This window comes from Heptranchias perlo, chromosome 27 (genome assembly GCF_035084215.1).
Source record: "Heptranchias perlo isolate sHepPer1 chromosome 27, sHepPer1.hap1, whole genome shotgun sequence".
In the NCBI taxonomy this organism is placed as follows: domain Eukaryota; kingdom Metazoa; phylum Chordata; class Chondrichthyes; order Hexanchiformes; family Hexanchidae; genus Heptranchias; species Heptranchias perlo.
Genome location: NC_090351.1, coordinates 4,487,817 through 4,511,766, shown reverse-complemented (window position 1 = coordinate 4,511,766; position 23,950 = coordinate 4,487,817). Strand labels below are relative to the sequence as shown.

Genomic DNA, 23,950 nt, shown 5'->3' with positions numbered 1-23,950 from the left:
TTGTTGTCTTGTATGTGGGCCACATTCTCTCCCCCCATCACCCCCACCCAGCCACAGATTTCCCTGCTGACAGAGCAATTTCTCTTTAAGTCGGTGGGTTCCAGCACCTTCCTGACAGCCGGTCCTGTGCTCCTCCGGTGCTGTAATATTTGAAGTAGCACCATTCCCAGCTGACTCCCAGAGCCGAGGTAGAGCAGGGAGAGATGGTGTATTGTGGTAACAGCGACCTGATGGTGGACAGAAGCTTTGTGCTGACCCTCACTTTATCCAATCGTCATGGCTATTTTGCACATGGAATATTGGATTTTGCGCATGGGCCACATTATGCACCAGTATCAACAGTACCTTTGTGGTCACATTATACATTAATATATACGGTACCTCCGTGGTTACATTATACACCAGTACATACGGTACCTCCGTGTTTGCACTGTATATCGAAACTACAGCACAGAGAGAGGCCATTCGGCCCAACTGGTCTATGCCGGTGTTTATGCTGCACACGAGACTCCTCCCTCCCTACTTCATCTAACCCCATCAGGATATCCTTCTATTCCTTTCTCCCTCATGTGCTTATCTAGCTTCCCCTTAAATGCATCTATGCTATTCGCCTCAACTATTCCTTGTGGTAGCGAGTTCCACATTCCTTAAAGCAGTTTCTCCTGAATTCCCTATTGGATTTATTAATGACCTATCATATTTATGATCTCTAGTTTTGGACTCCCCCACAAGTGGAAACATTTTCTCTACGTCTACCCTATCAAAGCCTTTCATTATTTTAAAGACCTCTATCAGGTCACCCCTCAGCATTCTCTTTTCTAGAGAAAAGTGCCCCAGCCTGTTCAGCCTTTCCTGATATCCTCAGTTCTAGTATCATCCTTGTGAATCTTTTTTGCACCTTCTCCAATGCATCTATATCCTTTCTGTAATATAGAGACCCAGAATTGTTCACTGTACTCCGTGTGGGCTAACCGAGATTCTATACAAGTTTAACATAACTTCTCTGCTTTTCAATTCTATCCCAGTGCTTGATTTGCCTTTTTTATAGCATTGTTAACCTGCGTTGCTGCTCTTAGTGATTTGTGTATCTGTACTCCTCGATCCCTTTGCTCCTCTATCCTGTTCAGATTCTTATTATTCAAGCAGTATGTGGCCTCTTTATTCTTCCTACCAAAATGTACCACCTCAAACTTATCTATATTGAAATTCATTTGCCAATTTCACGCCCATTCTACAGGTTTATTAATGTCCTCTTGCATTTTGACGCATTCTTCCTTTGTATTAACTACACCCCCCAATTTGGTGTCGTCTGCAAATTTTGAATTTGTACTTCCGATTCCCAAATCCAAATTGTTAATGTAAATGGTGAACAATAGCAGTCCCAGCACCGATCCTTGTGGAACACCACTTCCCATCTTTTGCCAGTCTGAGTAGTTACCCTTAACCCCTACACCCTTCTGTTTTGTAGCCAGCTTGCTATCCATTCTGCTACCTGTCCCCTGACTCCACATGCTCTGACCTTAGTCATGAGTCTACAACGCGGTACCTTATCGAAGGCCTTTTGAAAATCCAAATATATTACATCTACTGCTTTGCCCTTGTCTAATGTTTCTGTTACTTCTTCGAAGAATTCGATAAGGTTGGTCAAGCATGACTTTCCCTTCTCAATCCCGTGTTGACTATTCTTTATTATATTTTCATTTTCTAGATGTTTTTCTATTACATCTTTGAGTAAAGATTCCATTATCTTTCTTACCACCAACGTTAAGCTAACTGGTCTATAGTTCTCTGTGTATATCTACCTTTGTGGTTACATTATATGCAAGTATATACGGTACCTTTGTGGTCACTTTCTAGGCCTGTATATATATAAATATATATATGGTACCTTTTGTGGTTACATTATATGCCAGTATATACGATACCTTTTGTGGTTACATTATATGCCAGTATATAACGATACCTTTGTGGTTACATTATATGCCAGTATATACAGTACCTCTGGTATTACACGCCAATATATACGGTACTTCTCCGGTCACATTACGTGCCAGTATATACGGTACTTCTCCGGTCACATTACACGCCAGTATATGCGGTACTTCTCCGGTCACATTACACGCCAGTATATACGGTACTTCTCCGGTCACGTTACACGCTAGTATATGCGGTACTTCTCCGGCCACATTACACGCTAGTATATGCGGTACTTCTCCGGTCACATTACACGCCAGTATATACGGTACTTCTCCGGTCACATTACGTGCCAGTATATGCGGTACTTCTCCGGTCACGTTATGTACCAGTATATACGGTACTTCTCCGGTCACATTACATGCCAGTATATACGGTACTTCTCCGGCCACATTACACGCCAGTATATGCGGTACTTCTCTGGTCATATTACACGCCAGTATATACGGTACTTCTCTGGTCACATTACACGCCAGTATATGCGGTACTTCTCCGGTCACATTACACGCCAGTATATGCGGTACTTCTCCGGTCACATTACACGCCAGTATATACGGTACTTCTCCGGTCACATTACACGCCAGTATATACGGTACTTCTCCGGTCACATTACACGCCAGTATATACGGTACTTCTCCGGTTACATTACACGCCAGTATATACGGTACTTCTCCGGTCACATTACACGCCAGTATATGCGGTACTTCTCCGGTCACATTACACGCCAGTATATACGGTACTTCTCCGGTCACATTACACGCCAGTATATGCGGTACTTCTCCGGTCACATTACATGCCAGTATATACGGTACTTCTCCGGTCACATTACACGCCAGTATATACGGTACTTCTCCGGTCACATTACACGCCAGTATATATGCAGCTTTGTGGATTCCGGTGTTTGGTTTCAGGATGTAAAAAATGGCTCCATCGTCTTGAAAAAGGTGATTAATAGTAGCTCGATGTAGTGATGGTTTGTCAAATGGAGCATCAGTAAAGTGTTTGACAATTGTGCATTGTTACACAGCCCTGCACACCAGTGCCAGAACACTTTCCCGGGGAGTTGCCTAGTAATCACGCATGTGGTGAGTACACATCTAAACTGTGCTTTGGCAAGAAAGCAGAGGCTGGGCCACCTCCAACATGACCATTGCCAAGGTCTCCCTTGGTCACCCCCTGTTGGTTATAAGTGGCAGGGCCTGCCTGCCCTTTTCTCCCTGGACGGTGTGAGGTGCAGGGGGCTGCATGGAAGGGGAGCACAGTGACAGATACAGGAGAAGAACAACTGGCAATCCTATAGCGCTTTTCATGACCTCAGGATGTCCCAAAGCGTTTTCCAGCCAGAGAAATACTTGTGAAGTGTAGTCACTGATAGGAATGCAGTGACAGTAAGTTCACATCATTACACATTTATTAGCCTCGTCAGGTTTTCCCCGGATGCCCCTAGTTTCTGCAGGAACACCAGCCAAGGGGTTGGGCAGGTGGGTGGGTGGGCTGGCTTGTGATGTTGCACTGCTAGGAGATGGATGAGAGCAGTTTGGAGATGACTGCAGTTCGATCTCTGCACCCTCCCTTAGGGGAAGTATCTGACCTGCCATTGATGTCTCCAAACAGGATGTAGCTGAGATTGAGAACTGGCTGGAGATTGAACAGTCTGTCCACTCTGTGGTGTAACTGCAGTACCTGCCCTCGTTATGTGACACTTCTCAATATCAATAAATAAAATTATAGTTAATTTTTTTATTGTACCCTCGAAGCGTTAAAGGGTGAGTTATTTCCTCACTTTAAGCTGTGTTCTTAATGGGGTTTGTTGAAAATTGGAAAGTTGGGAGTCAAGGAAACTGCAAGTCAGCCCATTAAAAGGAGACAAAAACTTCTGCTTTTGGGAGTCGCAGGTTAAACATTAATATTCTGCCCTGACTCTTGCGCGAGATGGGGGCTAGCGCGCTTCCAATGTGTAGTAAACTGTCCACGTGCTTTTGTGTCTGTGAAGGGGGCTATCTGTTGGCAGCTACTGGGTTCTTGAGGGCACTGCACCATTGCATATGCCCAGAGATCTTAGGACCTCCAATATTTTTGATTGGGCCTCCTACCATCTGGTTCTGAGACTGCATTTCAGTTGACGTGAAGTTCTCTCCAAATCTGAAATCCTGTCTTGGAAAAGCCATTTCTGAGTGTTTCCAATCTTGGGCACCTTAACTGTGCTTTTATAAACTGTCTTGTGGTTGGGGAGGGGGTGGGGGGTGGTGGGGTTGGGGGGAAGGGGGGAAGGGGGGAAGGGGGAGGAGGTGATTGCAGATAGCTCCATTGTTTCCCAAACATAGAGGCTTGAAATTGTGATCTCCGATCATTAGCAGTCTGTGTGAGAAAATCGGACCACTTCCTATTCCCGGGAGCTTCCCAGAATAAGTCATTGAGGAAGCCACAACCATTAAAGCTGGTAATGATATCTGGGAAAGTACAGAACCAAACTTATTTTTAGTGACCCAAGTGAAATGTAATAGATTTCTAAACCACAGCACTGGAAACGTATGACAATTCCTCCACTTTGGGTTGGCTCCACTTACAGTCCGAGATTGAAGGTTGGTTGTCCTTTATAACTGTTTGTCAAAGCAGTTTTAAAAAAAACACATAGCAGGCAGCATGGTTAAAACCTGCCACACTCAGAGATCTTGTTAGACAGCAAACGGGATTGCAGGAAGACCCGAGAGGATGGAGCTGCAGCCCCTGGACAAAGAGCTGCATTAGTAGGAATCGCTCCTGTGAGGTATTAATAATAAGTTAACAGTTTCGTAGATTTCTCTGAGAAAAACTGTGCTAAGCAGGGGTCAGTGCTGGAACTGGGAATTCCCCCCTCTTGTTAAACAGGGGTCAGTGCTGGAACTGGGAATTCCCTCCCCCCCCCCCCCCCCCCCCCCCCGCATCCCAGCTATGTTAAACAATAAGAGTTGCCCTCTCACATTACTATATTAACGGACTTCCTTTCTCTGAACGCTCTGGTTTATCTGGTATAAGCTGCACCCGGCAGTGTTGGTGCAGCGTCGGAAGCTCTTACTGGGCCTTGTGCAGTTTCTCGTGTTCAGAGGGGTTGGGAATGAAGCCAGCTCACAGTGAGTGCATATCGCACAGGCCTTGCCCAAGAGCAGCAAGTTGCACAACTGGCTTCTGTTCACTATAAAATCATTAACAGAAAATAATTTTCAATGACCAAACCTGTAACACTTTCATCCAACTAATAACCGCTGTGTCCAGTTTGCATTAACTGTGATGAAAATCTTCTGAGAAACTAGGTGTTAGTTGTGACTCAGTGGGCCCTCTGAGTCAGAAGGTTGTGGATTTAAGCCCCACTCCAGGGTCTTGAGCACAAAATCCAGGCTGACACTTCATTGCAGTACTGAGGGAGTGCTGCGCTGTCGGAGGTGTCGTTTTGCGGATGAGACGTTAAACCAAGGCCCTGACTGCCCCCTCAGGTGGACGTGAAAGATCCCATGGCACCATTTCGAAGATGAGCAGGGGAGTTCTCCCCAGTAGCCTGGTCAATATTTGTCCCTCAACCAACATCACCAAATCAGATTATCTGGTCATTATCTCATTGCTGTTTGTGGAATCTTGCTGTGCATAAATTGATTCCCGCGTTTCCTACATTACTATAGTGACTACACTTCAAAAATACTTCATTGATTGTAAGGTGCTTTGGGACGTCCTGAGGTCGTGAAAGGTGCTATATAAATGCAAGTTCTTTCTTTTTAAACTGGATACAAATTATTTCACAATGAATCAAAATTACATAATCAAAAAAAAAATCTGAAGCGTTTTTGTGTAATTAATAAACACAGCAAACCAGGGGTCACAGTGACTGGAAGTAGCTGTGAGGTAGTTATGGCGTGTTACACGGCAGGTTTTATAAATGATCCGTGGTCTCCTCTCCACAGCGAGCTGTAGGAAAACCTGCAGGGAGTTTCGGTGTGATGTATGAGAGTCTTCAGCGTATTCTCCTGCACCCTAAGTTGTCTGAGCTGTACAGATTGATTGCGGTGCGCTACATGTAAAGGATATTCACTGTTCTCAATGCTCTTGCACCTCAGCTTTGTGGCCCAGTGACATTCGATTTGTGACATTTACAGATGTTATAAAACACGTGTGCAGAAAACTTTTTATTGCTTGGTATTTTAAAAACAAAATCTCCCTGTCCTCTTAAGGCCCTGACTTTGGCTGGGCGATGGCTCTGAAGGTGCATGTTGCCCTCCGGTAACTTGCTGAAATAGCCGCTGTTCACTGGAGCTGAGATGGCGTGTCTCAACTGGCTCTTCGACTGTTGTGGGCATCACAGAAGAGCCTGATGCTTTCCTCACCTGGCATCCACACCTGGGCTTTGGAGCAGCCCCTTGTTATAAATTGGATAGCCAGGTGGTGAAGGATAGAATACTAGAGCCTGGTCTTCAGTTACTTCCAAGCCTTTATTCACGGACTTCACGTCTACACCCCCTCCACACCCTAGATCAGCTCCCTTATAAATGGATACAAGCGAGTTCCCAATTGATATGCACCACATGAATACAATTAACACTAATTGATATAAATGACATGGATACAATTAACACTCCGGCTGACCCTTTTTATTACCTAGCCTAGGGCACTGAGGCCAGTTGTAGCCCACGGTTGTGATCAGCACAGAATGGGGGTATTGAACGTGGGATCCTCCTGGACGGTGTGACTCTGTTCCCCACCAGATGTGTGAGTACCATGGTGGAGGAGAGGGTGGGGGGAATGTTTGATTTTACTTTTATATTGAGGGGCTCCTCTAGTGTCCTTCTAGTCTTACTCTGCTCACTGTGATTTCCAAGTCTCTCCTTCCCCCAGGCACAGTGCTGTGAGGGCACTGACATGACTCAAGTTCCACTTCGTTGTTTCTCCCTGTGCTGCAGACGTTCCAACCTAATTTGTTAACAAGAGCTTACCTCATTGCTTTCAAATGCCTTTCCTGAGGGAGAGAGGGGCCAAGGGGAGAGGGTTGATGTGTTTTTCACATTTTGATTAACTCAAGAAATGCAAGTCCCGTCTTTGCGATCCGCAGGGTTGTGTGCAATCTCTTCGCCCTGGTTTGTATAAAGTGAATGGCAGGTTTCTACAAGAGCGCAGCCAGCAATAGATAGTCGTCACTGAGTACTCTCCCCTTCACACTGACGCCAGCCTCCTTGAGGCCGGTTCGAAGGTTCCTGCCTGTGTGAGTCCAGTGCCACAGACTGCGGATGAGCTGGCCCTTAATTTCATCCCAGAGACAGGCGCTCCTTCACCTGGCGCTGTAAATCCAGTCAGTGCAAGTGGTAGAGTCAGAACATGTTCTGACTGGCCTTATTGTAATTTTTTTTAAAAACAAAAAATAAATGTAAGTTCTTCCTTTTGCACCATTGAGTGACTGAGAGGGTGGGCAGCATCCTGCTCCTGGGTCTATTGATGCCGCTCTTGAGCTGCTGCCATTGGGGGTGTGATTGTTGCCTGTATAACCCCTGTGGCCCGATGTCCGTTCTTGCTGGGCCTGGCACTGAGCCAGTGGGCGCCCTGAGCTGCCTGTTAGAGGTATGTGTGGGTTGTGTGTTTGACCTGCTCGGTTTTTTATTTTGCTCTCTGGGGTGGAAGTATTGCCCCCCCCCAGCACCCCAGTGGGAGCTGCTCACTGTTGTTCTCTGTTCCTGTGTGTTTCCAAGTGCTACGTTATGCTCCTACATGAACTTAAACAGACTTGCACTTTGCTTGTGAAAAATTCAATCACAGGAGGGTTTGATTGTATTCTGGTGTCGTGCAATGGTGGTTGTTTTCCTGAACTACTTTAAAGAGGTGCATTAGCACTGCCACAACGAACAGATGCTGGGCACGACATTCAATATATATGCATAGTGTTTGCTTCAATGCTGTGGGACCACCTGCCAGTATAAACAGTGCAGATTTCACAGCACTGCGAGACTCAGCAGCTCAGTAAGTATCGTGGTGTGAATGACAGACTCCTGCATGTTCGTCAGGCCTCATGCTGGACCAGTCCCTGGAGGTGGTCAGACCTGCTAAGAGAGACTCCCCAGCCTGACCCACACGACTGCTGTGCAGACTCTGTGACAGGGATTTATACATTTTTCAGTTTGTGTGTGTGTGAGAGACACACTCTGGCTCTTCCTGTGGCGTAAATGGACTCCAGATATTTAGAGAGGCAGCTTTTAGTAACAAGCAGCCCTTTGCAGCTTGGCTCGGCTTCATGTGAAGTGTCTGTTGATGCCGGCTCCCTGTGTACTGGCAACTAAACTGCTCAGGAGAACAGCAGCTGCCTGAGTGGGGCAGAACGCACTGAGTGGTCCAGGAGGTGGAGGACACACAGTGGTTGGAGGAATATCCGTCGAGTTATTGACATGTTCCTGAGTTGTGTGGCTGGGTGTCGCACTGCTTATTTTTGGTAATCCATCCCAGTCACTGTGTCTCATGGCCCCATGTATCGGTGTCGAATAGTATTCTTGTTTCAAGTTGTTGACGTGTGGAGTCTTGGCTAACACTGGTAACTGTGGCCGGAGACGGGATGACTGGGAAATCAGCGTGGTGTTTTGGCTCTGGAGCTCTGTGGAATGAGATGGAAATGGGCAGTGTCAGTGAGGGGCCAGAAATTGCAAACAGGGCAGGAAGGACAAGAGAGGGAGTGAGCTGTAGAAAAGATGGCTGCACAAGGAGTAAAAGAAGCAAAGGTGAAGCTGGGAAGGAGAGAGCGTGCGTGCTGACATTGCAGATGGTTTAAGCAGCTGGGTTTGGGACCCCTGTAAAGCACACCCGCGGTTGGTACCCAAGTATTGCCAGTCATTGCATTCTGCGCATCTTATTTAACCCTGAGCTGAACTTCCGACCCCATATCCTCTCCATCACAAAGACCACCAACTTCCACCTCTGTAATATCGCCCATTTCTGCCCCTTCCTCAGCCCATCTGCTGCTGAAACCCTCATCCATGCATTTGTTACCTCCAGACTCGATTATTCCAATGCTTTCCTGGCTGGCTTCCCATCTTCCAACTTCAATAAATTTGAGCTCATCCAAAACTCTGCTGCGCGTATCTTAACTTGCACCAAGTCTCATTCACCCATCACCCCTGTGCTCACTGACCAGTCCGGGAATGCCTCAACTTTAAAGTTCTCATCCTCGTATTAAAATCCCTCCACGGCCTCACCCCTCCCTGTCTCTGTAACCTCCTCCAGCCCCACAACCCTCCGAGATCTCTGCGTTCCTCCAACTTTGGCCTCTTCTGCATCCTCCACTTCCTTCACCCCACCACTGGCGGCCGTGCCTTCAGCTGCCTAGGCCCTAAGCTCTGGAATTCCTTCCCTAAACCTCTCCACCCCTCTCCTTTAAGTCGCTCCTTAAAACCTACCTCTTTGACCAAGCTGTCCTTATGTCTCCTCCTTTGGCTCGGTGTCAATATTTGTCTGATTAAGGCTCCTGTGAAGCGCCTTGAGATGCTTTCCTATATTAAAGGTGCTATATAAATGCAAAGTTGTTAGTTAAAGCAGCTTTTCAGTATTGGTGCCACTCAGGGACTCGGCGTGTGTGTGTGTGTGTGTGTGTGGTGTGTGTGTGTGTGTGTGTGTGTGTGTACTTTGAGACACAGCTGTGATGCCCTCGGCGGTCCACAGACACTGTCTGGGCTGATGCAGGTAGACTTGGGCAAGGTACCAGAGGGTGCCAAGCTGTAATTCTGCCAGACTCTGCTCCTTTAAAACAAGAACTCTTCAGGCTATACTTTAGTGTGAGCTACAGGACTTAAAGCTGAGTTTATGACAGTAAGTGTATGGTTGTAAGGTATCTGTTCCTTTACAAGGGGCACAGCACAGTGTCATGAAAAACCCTGCCTTACACTTGACTATTGCTGTCAAATGACCTCGTGGTGCAGAAGTGAAAGGTGGGTTTAAATGTGTAATGGTTCCACTGCTTCACATATCAAATAGGGTTTATTTGCGCTCTCTGCCCCATTTCCTGTTGACTGCTGGTACATCCATTATATTGTAAAGAAGCCTCTTGCACAATCGAATGAACTTTGTGCTTTGTGACCTGGGTTGTGTAATGCAATCCTTCTATTCTGCGTGTTTGAGCCTTCTGAGGAAATGATTTGTGTAAATGTGCATTAGAGACAAGTGCACAGTTATTGACCTCTCTTTCATCCCCAGTGCTGCCCCCATCCACACCTTGGTCACCCCCAGGGCTGACTTCTGCCCTCCGGCCTCTCGAGCTCCACCCTACACAAGCTGCAACACTGTCAGAGCTCTGCCCCTTCACCTGACCAGCATGAAGTCCAGCTCATGCATCCCCCCCCCCCACCTCTATCCTCACTGACTTCCATTGGCTCCCCGTTCCCCCAGCGCATCCTCGTCCCCGATTATGAATCCCCCCACAGCCTCGCTCCGCCCAGTGCCCCGTACCCTTCTCTAGCCCTCTGCGCCAGCTCACTCCTCCCACTGGCCCATTAGCGCATAATATTTTTATATCAGACGGGCAGAATTGCCTGAAGGAGAAGTTGTCTCCAGGGTGGAATGCACTGCCAGCTTCAGGCTCAGTGCAGCAGAGAAGCACTCATTAGCTTTACCAGTGCTCAGTGGGTGAGGGAAGGGGGGCTCGAGTCTGGGGTATAATTGCCTCATTTGTTCTAGTATACATTGGCCTGAATGTAGCCATGCCATGTATATGGGTAAAATCTTTTTGTGACTCATCAGCTGCTTTGTCCTGTAAGGTCTCTTCACCAGGACAATGGGCATGAGTGAGGGGCAGTTTTGTCGTGTGTGTGTGTGAGATAATTCAAGCACAGAGGTCATCATTTGGCCCAACATGCCATTCTTTGAAGGAGTTATCCAATTAGTCCCACTCTCCTGCTCTTTCCCCATAGCCCTGCAATTTTGTTCCATTTCAAGTATTTATCCAATTACCTTTTGAAAGTTCCTATTGAATCTGCTTCCACCGCTCTTGAGGCAGTGCATTCCAGATATGTGTAAATACTGGAAATCTGAAACAAAAATAGAAAATGCTGGAAATGCTCAACAGGTCGGGCAGCATCTGTGCAAAAAGTGTACAGCTAACCTTTAAAGTCCGTGTTCTGACGAATTCTCACGTACCTGAAATGTTAACTTTTCCACAGATGCTGCCTGAGTTTTTGCAGCAGTTTTCTGTTTTGTGCTCCTCTTTGTTCACTGCGCTCTTTCTCCAGCCCAGAGGGTAGGTGGACCAGTTCCTAATCTCCTGGTGCTGCTCCTGCACTGGTCGCTGGGAAGAGCATCTTACCTTGTTTTAAATGAAACGTTTCTGCGGTTAGTCTCGGATAAAGCTGAGATTATATACTTGCGGCGCTGGGAATGACTACTTTGATTCTGCTCGATGCTGTCAGGCTCCCCTAGATTATTAGATCTCTGTTGGGTATGTCCTCCCCGCCTGTGATGGATTGTTTGTGGGATTTTTTTTTTGCTGGGCACAGTACACACAGGGTTAAAGTTGTTTACTGCTAGCTGTTTCAGCAAACTGCATACATTATATATTCTGGTCTCATCTTGGGCATATGCAGTTCAGGAAGCCCTCGGTAAGCATGCTGCCATTGTAGTTGGATGGGGACTCGTCTAACAAGTCATTCCAAGTACTTGGCAAGGATCAACGAGTAAAACCATTTGTCAATTCTGATGTCCTATGTAATTGACGATCTGCCAATCGACCTTTGGTATAGCCATATATATTATGAATATATTTTGCTTTATTATATCATCAAATGATTTTGAATGGTGTATTTGAGGATGACTTTCTCCCAGCCAGCTGTCAGCCTGAAGCTGTTTGGCGTCTGCAGTGATTCAGGTTATAAAAGTGAGCGACCGTGCTTTAAGGATCAACTTCATCTTAAGGATTAGTGCAGGCGAAGCATCTTTATTGCTTTGGCTGTTTGAGGAGGATAGTAAAATTTATAATTACTGTAAATATTCCATTAGTGATAAGTACTGTTCATTTACCTTTGTATTCCCTTGAGAATAGAAGATTAAGGGGTGATCTAATTGAGGTGTTTAAGACGATTAAAGGATTTGATAGGGTAGATAGAGAGAAACTATTTCCTCTGGTGGGGAATTGCAGAACAAGGGGGAATAACCTTAAAATTAGAGCTAGGCCGTTCAGGGGTGATGTCAGGAAGCATTTCTTCACACAAAGGGTAGTGGAAATCTGGAAAACTCTCCCCCAAAAAACTGCTGAGGCTGGGGGGTCAGTTGACAATTTCAAAACTGAGATTGATAGATTTTTGGGAAGGGTATTAATGGTTACGGAACCAAGGCGGGAAAATTGAGTTAAGATACAGATCAGCCATGATTTAATTGAATGGCGGAACAGGTTTGAGGGGCTGAATGGCCCACTCCTATTCCTATGTTCTTACCTATTTTATGTTGGTTTATAACCTGAGCCATGGTTTGATGGAGTGTCTAGTCTTCCAAAGATAGCATGTAAGCCAGAATACACGCGCAAAGATTCTCTCTTGGATCTCTGGCCTAGCGATGTTTGTCTAGATATGGGACAGGTAAAGGCCTATTCGGTCTTGGTGGAGCGAGTCCTGCTTATGGGGTGACTCGTGCCACTGAACCCAAGGAGAGCTTCTAGTTTTAAAAACCCCAAAATGTAGAGATTCCTTTACTCCCTGAAGTCTTACCCTGTCCCTTCTTTTAAACTAGAGGCTCCCCTTAGGTTCAGCAGCACGGTTCACCCTTGTAAGCAGGACTCGCACTACCAAGACCCAGAGTGTGCCATTCGTTACCTGTCCCAAGGAAAGAAAGAAAGACTTGCATAGCACCTTTTACAACCTCAGGATGTCCTAAAGCGCTTTACAGCCAATTAAGTACTTTCGAAGCATAGTCACTGTTGTAATGTAGGAAACATGGCAGCCAATTTGTGCACAGCAAGATCCCACAAACAGCAATGTGATAATCAGATAATCTATTTTAGTGATGTTGGTTGAGTGCTAAATATTGGCTAGGACAATGGGGAGAACTCCCCTGCTCCTCTTCAAATAATGCCATGGGGTCTCTTATGTCCGCCTGAAAAGGCAGACGTGGCCTCCGTTTAACATCTCATCCAAAACTGGACAGTGCCTTTTCCAACTAGGTTACCGGGCAGCCTATTTAATCAAGCTTCCCTTTCCCCATCGACAGCAGGGCATCGCAGCCACCCAGTAATCAGGCAGGAACTCCCTTTACCACCGCCGTGTGGGACACAACCAGCACAAGCTAACCTTTGAGCGGTTTACAAATAAAAATGCTATAAACACACGTTGCCATGGTGGACGTCTGTGTACAGTTAACTGTTAATAGGCAGTCTGAACAGCTGGCCTCAGTCCCATCCACATGTGCAGCTACCACAAAGCTCTGTCTGTGGCATCATTCTGGCCACAGACTATCCCCGATGTGAGGTAACGTCTGTTTAGTTCAGTTTGGGATAACAATGTTTAAGATGGCTTTACCAGCCTGTGAACGGACAAAATAAAACATGGTCACGACAGGAAGTGCCACTTACACTTTACCCTTTGCCCAAACCAGCGCAGTGGAACCCCCTCCCGAGAGGGGTCTCCAGAGACCCTGGAGATAAGCCCTCATTTATATTACAGCATTGCCTCCCTGGTTCTTTCTCTCACATCTCCCTCTTATAGATTCATACAGCACAGAAGGAGGCCATTCGGCCCATCGTGACTGTGCTGACTCTCTGAAAGAGCTGTCCAATTGGTCCCAGTCCCCTGCTCTTTACCACAGCCCTACATATGTTTCCTTTTTCAGTATTTATCCAAATCCCTTTTGAAAGTTACCACTGAATCTGCTTCCACCACCCTTTCAGGCAGTGCATTCCAGATCATCATAACTCACTGCTTTAAAAAAAAATTCTCCCCATTTCCCCTCTGGCTCTTTTCCTTAAATCTGTGTCCTCCTCCCAGTGGAAAGTTTCTCTCTATCAAAACCCTTCATAATTTTGAACACTTTTATTAAATCTCCCCATAACCCATTCTGCTCCAAGAACAACAATCCTAGCTTCTCCAGTCTCTCCACATAACTGAAGTCCCTCATCCCCGTTACCATTCTATTAAATCTCCACTGCACCCTTTCCAAGGCCTTGACATCCTTTCTAACTTGCAGAGTTACACGACGCAGCCCTGGGAGCAGCTCGCCCTCTCGCCCTGAGAAGGGACAGGGTAAAGACTTCAGGGCAAGTAAACTAGAAGCTCTCCCTGGGTTCAGCGGCATGGTTCACCCCTGTGAGCTGGACTCGCTCTACCAAGACCCAGAATGTGCCTTTACCGGTCCCAAGGAAAGAAAGAAAGACTTGCATTTATATAGCGCCTTTTACAACCTCAGGATGTCCTAAAGTGCTTTACAGCCAATTAAGTACTTTTGAAGTATAGCCACTGTTGTAATGTAGGAAACACGGCAGCCAATTTGTGCACAGCAGGATCCCACAAACAGCAGTGTGATAATGATCAAATAATCTGTTTCAGTGATGTTGGTTGAGGGATAAATATTGCCCAGGACACCGGGGAGAACTCCCCTGCTCTTCGAATAGTGCCATGGGATCTTTTACGTCCACCTGAGAAGGCAGGTGTTTAACACAAAGGAAGATGGTAGTGGTTGTTGGAGGCCAATCATCTCAGCCCCAGGACATTGCTGCAGGAGTTCCTCAGGGCAGTGTCCTAGGCCCAACCATCTTCAGCTGCTTCATCAATGACCTTCCCTCCATCATAAGGTCAGAAATGGGGATGTTCACTGATGACTGCAGTGTTCAGTTCCATTCGCAACTCCTCAAATAATGAAGCAGTCCGAGCCCGCATGCAGCAAGACCTGGACAACATCCAGGCTTGGGCTCATAAGTGGCAAGTAACATTCGTGCCAGATAAGTGCCAGGCAATGACCATCTCCAACAAGAGAGAGTCTAACCACCTCCCCTTGACATTCAACGGTATTACCATCGCCGAATCCCCCACCGTCAACATCCTGGGGGTCACCATTGACCAGAAACTTAACTGGACCAGCCACATAAATACTGTGGCTACGAGAGCAGGTCAGAGGCTGGGTATTCTGCGGTGAGTGACTCACCTCCTGACTCCCCAAAGCCTTTCCACCATCTACAAGGCACAAGTCAGGAGTGTGATGGAATACTCTCCACTTGCTTGGATGAGTGCAGCTCCAACAACACTCACGAAGCTCGACACCATCCAAGATAAAGCAGCCCGCTTGATTGGCACCCCATCCACCACCCTAAACATTCACTCCCTTCACCACCGGCACACTGTGGCTGCAGTGTGTACCATCCACAGGATGCACTGCAGCAACTCGCCAAGCCTTCTTCGACAGCACCTCCCAAACCCGCGACCTCTACCATCTAGAAGGACAAGAGCAGCAGGCACATGGGAACAACACCACCTGCGCGTTCCCCTCCAAGTCACACACCATCCCGACTTGGAAATATATTGCTGTTCCTTCATCGTCGCTGGGTCAAAATCCTGGAACTCCCTACCTAAAAGCACTGTGGGAGAACCATCACCACACGGACTGCAGCGGTTCAAGAAGGTGGCTCACCACCACCTTCTCGAGGGCAATTAGGGGTGGGCAATAAATGATGGCCTCGCCAGTGACGCCCACATCCCGTGAATGAATTTTTAAAAAAAATCTCATTCAAAAGACAGCACCTCCGACAATGCAGCACTCCCTCAGTACTGCACTGGAGTGTTGGCCTAGATTATGTGATTAAGTTCCTGGAGTGGGGCTTGAAACCACAACCTTCTGACTCCGAGGCGAGAGTGCTACCCACTGAGCCACAGCTAGCAGTGATAGACTTCCAAACACGTTGGATAAAATTATCCAGATGATGGCAAGTGGGATTAGATAGAAAAACCGGTAATTCTGGAAACACTCAGAACAGGTCGGTCAGCGCCTGTATAGGGAAGAGATGGGTTAACGTTTGGGGTGGGACTCAGCCTGCAGCATTAACCTGCGTCTCGGGTGCTGCCGGGCCTGCTGTATATTCGCAGCACCCTCTGTTTCCACTGGCTGAAAGAAGCATTCGACTCCTGTTTGCACATCAAAGCGCTCTGAGCCCGTGGATTGTACCCAGGTGGGCTCAGGCAGACATTTGAAGGTGAGGCGGGATACTATTCATCGTTGAAAACTTTATGCGAATGCACATAGCGTACTAAAAATAGAACGTGTGTGTTCGGCGAGCAGTGTGTTTGTTAAACGAGGTGCATCAGTAAAAGAATGTGGGTGTGACTCCTGATCAAACGCTTGAAGGGTTGCCACATGTATGGCAGTGATTGCCAAGACAAACAGACTGGAATAGCACATTAACAGCGCACAGACGATGCTCTGTAAAGCAGTTCCAGATCGCACATTGGGGTAGTCATCCTGTGGCCATACCATATAGGGATGAAAAGAGATGGACTCTGTGCTAAGGATCAAGACGTGGATGACTGGGATTGATTTAAACAGAAGAATGTGTTCCCCCTACGGGTATTGACTCATATACACCTTGATCCCATAGCCACTCATCATGTGTAAGCCTTGACAGTGAGCATCAGCTGATTATTTTATCAATGTGGGGGTGTCACATATTAGACTGCCCTTGTGGTCACCCGCTGTCCACTTACAGCAGGAGTTGCTGGATAGCGATGGGGACCAGAACCCTGGCCGATTTTTGCTTCCCGCCCCCAACCCCTGCCCTAGCCTAAGGGCACTGGGGTCACTTGTAGCATCTTCTAGTCGCAGATGAAACCTGCTAACTCACTGCAGTCCAGCGATCGAATCTGGGAACTCCTTGGGTCTGTGTGGTTTAATCAGCTGTGCAATTAGAAGAGCCATTGGATTTACCAAGAGTGACGGTATGTGGGATGGATTCAGGGAGGATAGTTCTAGCAGTTAATGATTGACCTGTTGGAGATGCTGACTGTTTTCATTGGGGGAAAATGTAGTGGATGACCTGATCGAAACAAAGGGTGTAGCGAGGAATCTCCATTAGTTGACTCAGACAGTGGATTGTCATGCTGTACTGCTGATTGAAATCAATAATGAAACTATATTGGGAGTCAAAATCAGCTGTAGTCTTGAGAAGTGGGATTCGAGGGCTGGGAGGGAATTGTCCCAAAACGTGGAGGCAAATTTCGGCCCCCATTTTAAACTCATTCCATCTGTGTGTTTATTTCCATTTCTAAATTCCTGTGTCCACATTTATAATGGAAGCTGCCGATATGAACCGTCACACTGTAATTACATCCTGTCACCCTGTCACGTGCTGCAGCCCGACTACTGAGGGGAGGGTGTCATTACAGCCCGACAAGCTTTACTTGGGCAGTTTCTGTTATAAATGTGGACATAGGAATTTATAACTGAACAGGACGTGCACACAAGATGCAAGGTTTTTAATATATTAATAAGAGTAGTTGTTTCCATGGGAACTGGCCACCCTCTGCGACCTTACCCAGATAGCCATTCTTTGTGTGAGTTTTGACCATAGAAAGATGGGGATTATATCCAGCAACGGATTTTTCTAGCCCAAGGGCACTGGGGCTAAATGCTGCCTCCGCCAGATCAGCTAACTCAGCACAAACTGCGGGCTGGACCTTGGGACCTTGCTGGTGTTTGTGGCTCAGCACTACACTGGACAGTACATGTACCCACTGAATACACTGGGAACTCCAAACAAGGTGAATGTTTAAAGAGCACTGCCCAGATCTTTCTCTTATCTCGACGTTCGAATCATGCACCCTGTTTTTTTTTTCTGGGACAAGAAAGACAGACTGACTTGCATTTATATAGCACCTTTCACAGCCCCAGGATGACCCAAAGCGCTTTACAGCCAATTAAGTATTTTTGAAGTGTAGTCACTGTTGTAGCCAAATTGCGCACAGCAAGATCCTACAAACAGCAATGAGATAAATGACCAGACAGTCTGTTTTAATTATGTTAATTGTAAACAATTTTACAACACCAAGTTATAGTCCAGCAATTTTATTTTAAATTCACAAGCTTTCGGAGGCTACCTCCTTCCTCAGGTGAACGATGCGGAAATTTCCGCATCGTTCACCTGAGGAAGGAGGAAGCCTCCGAAAGCTTGTGAATTTAAAATAAAATTGCTGGACTATAACTTGGTGTTGTAAAATTGTTTACAATTGTCAACCCCAGTCCATCACCGGCATCTCCACATCTTAATTATGTTAATTGAGGGATAAATATAGGCCGGGACACTGGGGAGAACTCCCCTGCTCTTCTTTGAATAGTGCCATGGGATCTTTTACGTCCACCTGAGAGGGAAGACGGGGCATTTTGTTTAACGTCTCATCCGACAGACAGCACTCTGACAGTGCAGCACTCCCTCAGTACTTAAGTGTTCCTGGAGGGAGACTTGAACCCACAACCTTCTGACTCCGAGGCGAGAGTGCTACCCACTGAGCCACGGCTAGCAGTGATAGGCTTCCAAACACACAAAATTGTCCAGTTTGTAATCACAAGTGGGGTCGGATAAAAAAGCCGATAATTCTGGGAACACACACAGCAGGTCGGTCAGTGCCTGTACAGGGAAGAGATGGGTTAACGTTTGGGATGGGATCCAGCCAGCAGCATTAACCTGTTTCTCAGGTGCTGCCGGGCCTGCTGTATATTCGTAGCACCTTCTGTTTCCACTGACTGAATGCTCCCTTTGTCCCCTTTGACACTGGAGTGTCAGCCTGGATTTTGTGCTCAAGTGTCTGGAGTGGGCTGGGTTTAGCAGTGTAAACGGAGGGGGAGCCAGTGGATGGGTTTAGGCCTCTCCTGGTGGGAACTAAACAAGCTCCCAGTGTAAAAGCTGCTACACATGACAATGTCTGCTGGAAAGTTTCGCGCGGTTATGTCCTGAAGCGCAGGTCTCGCACATCCAGGTTCGCTAAGGCCAGCCTGCGTCTGGCACAGACCCCCGTTGGAAGATACAGGCTCACCTTGGGGTGGTCACTGTCTGGGCAAGACCTGCACCTTGGGAGCCAGTCCAACTGACGCTAACGTATCAGCAGATTAAAGAGCTTTCTGTCTGAGCCCAGGTGTGTGCTGTTGATGCTGCTTCAGACACAATTTCTCTCCTGCAGTGCTTGCTTGTGCCTTGAGTGCGATAAATAACGATATAGGAAACAGAGTTCAGCATTTGGGAATTATCTGATAGGAGTACAATACTTCTCTAAATTCAGCCTGTGAGTGCTCAGGTCAGCTGTGGGCTGCTGTAATCACAAGGCACAGTTATTGCAAAGTGTCAAAATTTAGTGACTTCCTATTTTGTAACTTTTAAGAAATGAACTTGTATTTAAATAGGCCCTTAATTATTAACTGTTGTTATGTAGACAAATAGAGCAGCTACTTTTTGCACAGCAAGGTCCTACCAACAGCCGGAGGTCTGTCTGAGATGTTATACCTGGTTTAGTCGCACTAGTAGGAACCTGTGTCTGGGATGTTACACTTGGTTTAGTCCCACTGCAGTGGGGAGGTGTAGAATCATAGAAAGGTTACAGCACAGGAGGAGGCCATTCGGCCCATTGAGTCCATGCTGGCTCTATGCAAGAGCAATCCAGCTAGACCCACTCCTCCACCCTGTCCCTCTAGCTCTGCAATTTTTTTCCTTTCAAGTACTTATCCAGTTCCCTTTTGAAGGTCATGATTGAATCTGCCTCCATCACCCCCACGGGCAGTGCATTCCAGATCCCAACCACTCGCTGGGTTATAAAAAAAAAAGTTTTTCCTCATGTCACCTTTTGGTTCTTTTGCCAATCACCTTAACTCTGGTTCTTGACCCTTCCACCAATGGGAACAGTTTCTCTCTATCCACTCTGTCTAGAACCTTCATGATTTTAAATACATCTGTCAAATCTCCTCTCAATCTTCTCTGTTCCAAGGAGAACAACCCCAGCTTCTCCAGTCTATCCACGTAACTAAAGTCCCTCATCCCTGGAATAATTCTAGTAAATCTTTCCTGCACTGTCCCTAAGGCCTTCACATCTTTCCTAAACTACGGTGCCCAGAACTGGACACAACACTCCAGTTGTGGTCGAACCAGTGTTTTATAAAAGTTCATCGTGACTTCCTTGCTTTTGTACTCAGTGCCTCTATTTATAAAGCCTAGGATTCCATATGCTTTCTTAACTGCTTTCTCAACCTGTCCTACTACCTTCAACGATTTGTGCACATATACCCCCAGATCTCTCTGTTCCTGTACCCCTTTTAGAGTTGTGCCCTCTAGTTTATATTGCCTCTCCTCGTTCTTCCTACGAAAATATATCACTTCGCAATTTTTCTGCGTTAAATTTCATCTGCCACTTGTCCGCCCATACCACCAGCATGTCTGTATCCTCTTGAAGTCTATCACTATCCTCCTCACTGTTCACTACCCTTCCAAGTTTTGTGTCATCTGCAGATTTGGAAATTGTGCCCTGTACACCCACGTCCAAGTCATTAATATATATCAAGAAAAGCAGCGGTCCCAGCACCGACCCCGGGGAACACCACTGTACACCTCCCTCCAGTCAGAGAAACAACCGTTCATCACTACTCTCTGCTTCCTGTTACTTAGCCAATTTTGCATCCATGTTGCTACTGCCCCCTTTATTCCATGGGCTTCAATTGTGAGGACAAGCCTATTATGCGGCACTTTATCAAATGCCTTTTGAAAGTCCATATACACATCATCAACCACATTGCCCTCATCTACCCTCTCTGTTACCTCATCAAAAAACTCTTATCAAGTTAGTTAAACATGATGTGCCTTTAACAAATCCGTGCTGGCTTTCCCTAATCAATCCACACTCGTCCAAGTGACTGTTATTCTGTCCCGGATTATTGTTTCTGAAAGTTTCCCCACCACCGAGGTTAAACTGATTGGGTTTATCCTTACAACCTTTTTTGAACAAGGGTGTAACATTTGCAATTTCCCAGTCCTCTGACACCACCCCTGTACCTAGGATGCATCCCATCCAGACCGGATGACTTATCTACTTGAAGTACAGCTAGCCTTTCTAGTACCTCCTCTTTGTGAATTTTTAACCCATCCGGTATCTCAACTACATCTTCCTTTACTGAGATTAATGTAAGGAATCTTACAATACCAGGTTATAGTCCAACAGTTTTATTTGAAAATCACAAGCTTTCAGAGCTTACCTCCTTCGTCAGGTGAGATTCGTCAGATTGACAGCATCTTCTTGGTAAAGACAGATGCAAAGTACTCATTTAGTACCTCGGCCATGCCCTCTGCCTCCATGAGTAGATCTCCTTTATGGTCCCTGATCGGCCCCACCCCTCCTCTTACTACCTGTTTACTGTTTACATGCCTATAGAAGACTTTTGGATTCCCTTTTACGTTTGCCGCCTGTCTATTCTCATACTATCTCTTTGCCCTTCATATTTCCTTCTTCGCTTTCTATATTCAGCCTGGTTCTCACTTGTGTTATCAACCTGACATCTGTCATACACCCCTTTTTTCAGTTTCATCTTAGTCTCTATCTCTTGTGTCATCCAGGGAGCTCTGGCTTTAGTTGCCCAACCTTTCTCCCGCGTAGGAATGTTCTGCGACTGTACCTGAACCATCTCCTCCTTAAAGGCGGCCCACTGTTCAATTATAGCTTTGCCTGCCGATCTTTGATTCCAATTTACCCAGGCCAGATCTGTTCTCAACCCACTGAAATTGGCCCTCCTCCAATTGAGTATTTTTACTTGAGTGGTCCGTGTCCTTTTCCACAGCTATTTTAAACCTTATGATACTATGATGCCTGTTTCCTAAATGCTCCCCCACTGACACTTGCTCCACTTGGCCCACCTCAATCCCCAGAACCAAGTCCAGCAATTCCTCCTTCCTTGTTGGGCCGGAAACATACTGATGAAGAAAGTTCTCCTGAACACACTTCAAAAATTCCTCCCCCTCTTTGCCCCTTATTATTACTATCCCAGTCTATATTAGGATAGTTGAAGTCCCCCTTCATCACAACTCTATGGCTTTTGCACCTCTCTGTAATTTCCCTGCAAATTTGCTCCTCTATATCCTTCCCACTAATTGGCAGCCTATCGAACAGACCCAGTAGTGTAATGGCACCTCTATTGTTCCTTAACTCTAATCAAATAGATTCTGTCCTTGACCCCTCCAGGACATCCTCTCTCTCCAGCACTGCACTATTCTCCTTAATCAAGACTGCCACCTCTCCTCCTTTCTTCCCTTCCCTATCTTTCCTGATGTGGAGATGCCGGTGATGGACTGGGGTTGACAATTGTAAACAATTTTACAACACCAAGTTATAGTCCAGCAATTTTATTTTAAATTCACAAGCTTTCGGAGGCTTCCTCCTTCCTCAGGTGAACGATGTCGAAATGAAATCCTCGAAATGAAATCGCATTTATAATTCACAGAACAATGCTTGGTGATTACAGACAGTTTTTTCAACTGCCCGTTGCCAAGGCAATCAGTGTGCAGACAGACAGGTGTTACCTGCAAGGTCTCAGAATATACAAATCACCAAAAAAAACAACAAACAAAAAAAAACAGAGATAGAGAGGTAGAAACATAGAAAAGACAGCAACTGACCCGTTATATTAAAAACAGATAACATTTGTTCGCTGGTGGGGTAACGTGTAGCGTGACATGAACCCAAGATCCCGGTTGAGACCGTCCTCATGGGTGCGGAACTTGGCTATCAATTTCTGCTCGACGATTTTGCGTTGTCGTGTGTCTCGAAGGCCGCCTTGGAGTACGCTTACCCGAAGGTCGGTGGATGAATGTCCATGACTGCTGAAGTGTTCCCCGACTGGGAGGGAACCCTCTTGTTTGGCGATTGTTGCACGGTGTCCGTTCATCCGTTGTCGCAGCGTCTGCATGGTCTCGCCAATGTACCATGCTCTGGGGCATCCTTTCCTGCAACGTATGAGGTAGACAACGTTGGCTGAGTCACAGGAGTATGAACCATGCACCTGGTGGGTGGTGTCCTCTCGTGTGATGGTGGTATCTGTGTCGATGATCTGGCATGTCTTGCAGAGGTTACCGTGGCAGGGTTGTGTGGTGTCGTGGATGCTGTTCTCTGGAAAGCTGGGTAATTTGCTGCGAACGATGGTCTGTTTGAGGTTGGGTGGCTGTTTAAAGGCGAGTAGTGGAGGTGTGGGGATGGCCATAGCGAGGTGTTCGTCGTCATTGATGACATGTTGAAGGCTGCGGAGAACATGGCGTAGTTTCTCCGCTCCGGGGAAGTACTGGACGACAAAGGGTACTCTGTTGGTTGTTGCGTCCCGTGTTAGTCTCCTGAGGAGGTCTATGCGATTTTTTGCTGTGGCCCGTCGGAACTGTCGATCGATGAGTCGAGCGTCATATCCCGTTCTTACTAGGGCGTCTTTCAGCGTCTGTAGGTGTCCATCGCGTTCCTCCTCGTCTGAGCAGACCCTGTGTATTCGCAGGGCCTGTCCATAGGGGATGGCCTCTGACGTGGTTAGGGTGGAAGCTGGAAAAGTGGAGCTTTGTGAGGTTGTCTGTGGGCTTGCGGTAGAGTGAGGTGCTGAGGTGCCCGTCCTTTCCATGTTTCTACCTATGTATCTCTTTTTTTTTGTTTGTTGTTTTTTTTGGTGATTTGTATATTCTGAGACCTTGCAGGTAACACCTGTCTGTCTGCACACTGATTGCCTTGGCAACGGGCAGTTGAAAAAACTGTCTGTAATCACCAAGCATTGTTCTGTGAATTATAAATGCGATTTCATTTCGAGGATTTCATTTCGACATCGTTCACCTGAGGAAGGAGGAAGCCTCCGAAAGCTTGTGAATTTAAAATAAAATTGCTGGACTATAACTTGGTGTTGTAAAATTGTTTACAATTGTCAACCCCAGTCCATCACCGGCATCTCCACATCATGACTACCATCGACACCACAAACTGCCGGCTCACAGTGGAAAGGATATCCAAGAAGATCACGCATTTAG

General features: G+C 46.6%; 1 protein-coding gene across 1 annotated transcript in view; it reads left to right on the top strand.

Annotated features, from left to right (window-relative positions):
- LOC137344326 (serine/threonine-protein kinase 38-like) overlaps window positions 1-23,950 on the top strand; it is an 81,565-nt gene that overhangs the window by 4,687 nt on the left and 52,928 nt on the right. Inside the window, exon 2 of the mRNA XM_068007188.1 lies at window positions 3,002-3,059. The gene's annotated coding sequence lies outside the window, so the exon portion shown is untranslated. The remainder of the gene's footprint in view (window positions 1-3,001; window positions 3,060-23,950) is intronic.